Raw genomic sequence first — 6,000 nt, 5'->3', positions numbered from 1 at the left:
TTGGAGTCAGGCTCCGCGACTGTTAAGCGCTCTGAAACGCTACCCTGCCTGGAGGGCGCTGTATATAGGTGCAAGTTGTTGTTGTTGTTTATTATTATGTGTTGCTTATAACTCATATGGGCAACTCCACTGATAACTATAAATATTCCATCTACATAAATGCAGTGTATACAGCCAATGGCTTTTATAAATGCGGCATCTCTCCCTTGGATTTGTTACCATCTGAACTTGATCACATGAGGAAACGGTCATGGAGAGTGGGTGAATGTGAGGCATTGGACTGAATCACAAAGACTTGATCTCAGTAGGCTCGGTGGGTGTTCTGGATGAAATACCTTAAGTATTTCTTTTACCCAGCAGGTGATTAATGACTGGAACAGGTTGCCAGGAAGGATGGTAGAGAACCAAGACACTGGGGCTCATTTAGAAGAAACGTACAGCTAGATCCTGTGATGGGAGGACAGGAGGGTGGGTGATTCTGGAGGGGTTAAGAACAGATGGACAGAAACGCCTTCTTCACCTGTATCTCTCTTGTGATCTTGTCGATGTGTTTTCACTGTAAAAAGCTAAAATGGAAAATAACAATCCGTTTCTCTACCCCTGCCAGCTCTCACGTTGACATTAATTGGAAAACAATTTTTGTTTGTTGTTCAAAATGCACAGGGGAGCTTGGCCGAAAGTATTATTTTCGCAAGACATGTGCATCATTTATAATATGATCTGCAGTGCCATTTGGCTCATATTCCACTGTTTGTTCAGATTTTCTGCAGCGTTCCATCATTCCCCCATGAAGTTGGTGCTACAATTTTCACAACGGAGACTTCGAGTCACGAAGTCCTTTGTATGGTGTAAACGAATATGACCTTTGGAAGGAACACAAACACTTGATTTTCTGTTCAGGCGAGATCGTTTTGAGAACTGGAACAGAAACCGTTCGAAGACAGATTATCGGAATTCTCAAAGTCATTCATTGCGGATTGATCCCTGGAAGTTTGAAATGGAGACTTTGCACTTGCCACACTGTGTCCACAGCTTGGATTACAAAACAACCGGAGGGTGGGGGGGCTTAGGGTGGTGGTGAAGGGGCAAAATAGTTGCATTAGTTCTGCTTGCCATTGAGTGTCAGAAGAAAAACTCTCCAAGACTTCAGAAAATCTGTTCGAAAGTTCCAAGGGAACCATTGAATAAAACATCATGGATTTCAGGGTGAAATCTGGGATGTCCATTTCCGAATGAAATGTCACCACATTTGCTTCTTGTAGCTGTCAGCAGCACCTCAAGGTGTGAGCAATACCTGGGAATTTTGCTCATGTTCATTTGACTTATGGAGTGTGCAATCACACTGCATCGCTAACCAGTATAAAAGCTCTTAAGAACCTTTTAAACTAATTATATGTAATACAGTAATTTATCCTCTCATTGTGCCAAATTGTTCATGCACGGAGATGAATATTAAGTGCAATTTGGAAGCTTTACTACATAGATTTTGCTATGTAATCAGAATAAGTTATGTATTATAAAATAAGAGTGTTACTGAGAGAAATAAATAAAAGATCTAGCTGCAATCATTCAGCTTTCTGCAGGCACTATAAAAAAAATTGTGTTTAATATCTTATAACAAACAAACATCAGTACTGTATTTCACAATCATCTTGTGCAGGATTTATGAATTTAAAGTTGAACCGTCTTAAATTTATATATTAAGACAGTTGGATGTTAATGATATTTTTGTCCCCAAAACCTGTGCACATTTTACTGGCTAAAACTCCAGAAGAATGGGTTGGATGTAGGGTGGGTTATGAGACGCATTGGAAGAAGAGGACTTGATGAGTTAAAAGACCCTTCCTCATTCCATGCTGTAAAGTGCATCAGAAGACGGCTCCAGGCGTATTCATTGCTCCACTTTATATCAGCGAGCCCGTCCATCAATGGAAAGTCTCAGCGTTAAAGTTAATATACAATTAATGAGGATCCCGAGTTTCCAGAAACAGTCAAAGTGCTTAATTAGAAACCTCAAAGCGAAAAGATGTGGTTAAGTGTTCCCACATTTGTGATCGCGGTTTGGGTTTGGAAACCTCCCCTTTGTGTTTGGTTTAATGTGGGGATGTGTTCAATGCCACTGCACATGTACTTTGTACCCTGAGCAACTGTGAAACAAGTGCAACATTGAACAGATGTTTCTCTCTTCTCCACACTCCCCACCACTCCCTCCCCCCTCCTCCAACCAACTACCCCACCAGCAATAGCATGACCAATCTGGGCTTGTGCATGAGAGGGCAAAGCCAGTTTGCATGGTTCACATTCTACCACCTGATTTCCCCCTCACCTTTCAGCCTCAACGTCACATCTGTAGAAACAGCTGCAGGGGAATGAGTGTTGGATCCCGAGAGAGATCAGGCACAAGCCGATACCTGCAGCGGGTAATCAGCTTGTTTGTCTAAGCACAGTATACAAACACGTGCTTGTTTAAAAAAATAGAAGCAAAATAAACAAGGGGGAGAGGGAAGGAAAAAGCAAATGAATCCCCCCCCACCCCCACCCCAAATCAAATGTCGACGGCTTGAAGTAGCTCCAAACCTAAGGAGCAAGTCAATGGCGGAGAGATTCATGCATAGGGATGCGAGGAACAAAAAAAACCTAGCACGCTGTGAGCTGAGGAAGGTTTTTCTTTCTTCGTGGACGTTTTAAAGTTGGGGGGAACTGGCACAATCCTCAGGCTGTGTCAATTCAGACCCCCTCTCGACATGAAAGGCGCCATATCAATGTAATTTATTGTTGTTGTTCTTGATTCTGACTTAAATTTTATTTAAAAATAGCTGCTAGTACGAGTTTGGAAAATAAAATTATTTTGTTACCACCCCCCCCACCCCCCCACCCCCCACTACATGAATTTTCCAGTGTAAACCCAAAACTTTACCGTTGCCATTTACAATGAAAACAGACCGGCAATTAGGGCCCCTCATTAATTATGTTGAAAGGTTTACTTTTTAATGATTGAAAATTTAAATATGTTTAAAAGAAAACACACATCGAGAGATTCGTTTATTAGGGCTGTGTTTGTTTGTGGCTTAACCTTCTGTGGCGCTTCCTTTGAAACAGATGTCGTCAATACAAAGCAGTTTAAAACTGGCGAAAGGGTTTCCTGGGAATGCAGTGATTTGGTGGAAATATTTTGATATGTTGATGAAGTGAATGGAGATCCGTGAGGCTGGAAGCACTCCAAGATCTTTCGGAGATAGACAAAGAGGGATGAACATAATTAGTGGCAATTAATAGGAGTACGAAAAAATAGATCAATCTCTTTAACCTTCTACTGTAGTATCTATGTCCTTTTTTTTATACATTTTTATGCAGAAAAGGTAGTGTGTAAATGCTTAATTGCACGGCAGGCAACGTTCTTACAACTCTGGGGAGATAATCAAATGGTCCAAACTTACCTACCAAGTTTGTTATATTGGCTAAAGGCAGAAAATCCTTGGCTCCCTGTTTTTGGGGAAAGGACAGGTAAATGGGATTGAAAGGATTGCCCTTAAAGGAATAGGCACTGACATCGCTTGCTATGGGCAAGACAAATGGGACAAATGGCCTTCTTCTGTGCTGTAAATTTCTATAAACCATTATTTATTAAAAACATTTTAACAAATGATTCTTTTACGTGTAAAAACACTATCTTATATATTGCTTCTTCTAGTAGTAATAAGCCATTGACCGGTCTATTCCATCCATCAAACTTCTAATGTGACATTATTCAGGAGAGTCAAGGCGTGTGTAAGGCACGTAGGAACGGAATGATAAACCTAGTGTAGGCAAAGTCTCCTTATTCTTCTCCTCTCAATCTTTAGTTTCTGCTCCAGCTGTGACAAGGCAGGATGCATGCTTATTAAAAGATGTAAGAAATTGCAGAACAAATTGTATTCAAAATGTCAAAATGTAATGCAAAATCTGGTGTCTAAGCCACAAACAGAATGGACAAGTGCACAAAGCTTGACAATTGTAGGTTCTCTCATTTTCTATTAGTTAAAATAAAATCGGATACATAGCACTGAGATGACATTCCACATACCTGTGGAGGTAAAATCTCAGTGCTTCCTAATGTCTTTTCAAACGCCTTAAATTCCCCCCGTTTACAAGATTTTCCCCCCCTCCTCCATTGCCAAAGTTTCTGCACTAAGCAGCACACAACTTGCCTCGTCCATAGCACACAATTAATGGTGTTTCTATTGGGTATTAGTACCCATTTAGCTCTATAGAAACATTAGCGACAAAAAGCTTTCTGAGAGTCATGACTGAGTGCTTTAACCGAAGTAATGTTGTCTAGTTGTAGAGTGCAGGCTAGCCCACCAGCATGCTGACAAAGTTTAAGTGATGTGCATGCAAGAGGCATTTATTCTTCATTGAACATTGAGCAATTTCATGCCACAGTTTGGGTTTTGTCAACAAGGGGATTGAGGAACAACTCCTTATTTCAGAGGAACAAAGGGACCAACATCCGTGAGAAAATAGCTGAGGTCTGGCCTCCAATTAGTCTCAGCATGTAAGTCCATTTTGTTTTACAATTTGATACAATTCGTAAAAAGATTGTGTAAAATTCTTAAATTCTTTCCCCGTGGTTGTTTTAAATAGTAATAGTAATAATAATAATAACAATAATAATAATTGACCTAAATTAGCAGGAAGTGGAGGAAGATGCAAAATCCTGAGATCGTCTGAATTCAGACACTTCCAATACCAGCAGCTTGTTAGACCAATAACACCAAAACATCCTTGTAGATTTTAGAGCAGATTTATTGTGAGGCAGTACAAAACAGCTCCAACGGTTTCCCCAATGGCTTCGTTCATTGGAGTGAAACACTCACAAAGGTACAGCGTAGGACTGTTTAGTATCTCGCTATAATTTCTCCCAGACTTTCTGTTCTGTGCTCCCAGCTATCAGGGGCAAATCTCTACTCATCTGTCCTTGTTACAATTGGCACCAGCTATGTGCCGCTGCACCAGCTAATATACAAATAAACAGTCAGTTGCTTGTTGTATTGAATTTTCTACAAATCTCATCGACTCCATTCAATTCCAGGCACATCAGACCAGTCTGTTCAAACTATCACTTTAACGTCTTCAAACTTCAGAGCAGCCAATTCCCGAAGTTGGTCCTAAGCCAACTTGTACTCGAATCAGATTTATTAAACTAAAATTACGCAGGAGGGAGGGAAACAAACCAAACTAGAACACAATTTGGGTGTCAGCCTGGCTCATTTGGTTGCATGCTCGCCTCCGAATCAGAAGGCTGTGGTTTCAAGCCACATCTTGTAGACAGGTTACTCATGGTTTGATTCAATATCGGATCGTACTTTCAACTCTGATATACATTTGAGTCTAATACACAATTTCCCCTAAGATTCTTTAATAAGATAGCCAGTGGGAACCCTGTGAGATCACAAGAAGCGTCTTGGATGTATAAACCTAATGATGCTTGGATTAATTGCCTACTGGAACTGACGAGGTTATCATTGGGTTTTGCAGCAATGGAGAATGAAAGAGCCTCGATTCAAATACACCTGACTTGGGGGCCATTGCTCATTTTATTTGCCATTTTCTCTGCGCGTTTGGCAAAGCTCTTGTCCACAAAGAAAATAAGAACCTCCAAAACAGCACCGATAATGTCCTTATACATAGGAACTACCTTTTGGCATCACTTCCATATTTTTGGCTTCTCACGCTCAACAGGAATCATATTGAGAATTCCATTACCGACTTGAAACAAGTGCTTAATATGGAACCCACAGACAATATTTTTTCAACCATGTGTGAAACGTAAGCCTTCACAAAGTACGACAAATTGCTCTTTCAGATTATTAATCACGAAGGGATTATTCACCATTTAAATATTAATTACCCTCCTCGAATTGTACTCTCGCACGCTATATAAAAACACAAGGAAACCTTAAATGTGTCTTGACAACAAGGTGCAGCCAGCGGGAAAAATGATGGCCCACACAAAATGGG

This window comes from Callorhinchus milii, unplaced genomic scaffold (assembly GCF_018977255.1).
Source record: "Callorhinchus milii isolate IMCB2004 unplaced genomic scaffold, IMCB_Cmil_1.0 Scaffold14, whole genome shotgun sequence".
Taxonomy (NCBI): Eukaryota; Metazoa; Chordata; class Chondrichthyes; order Chimaeriformes; family Callorhinchidae; genus Callorhinchus; species Callorhinchus milii.
The sequence above is the reverse complement of the archived record's forward strand: the minus strand, read 5'-3'. Positions refer to the sequence as shown.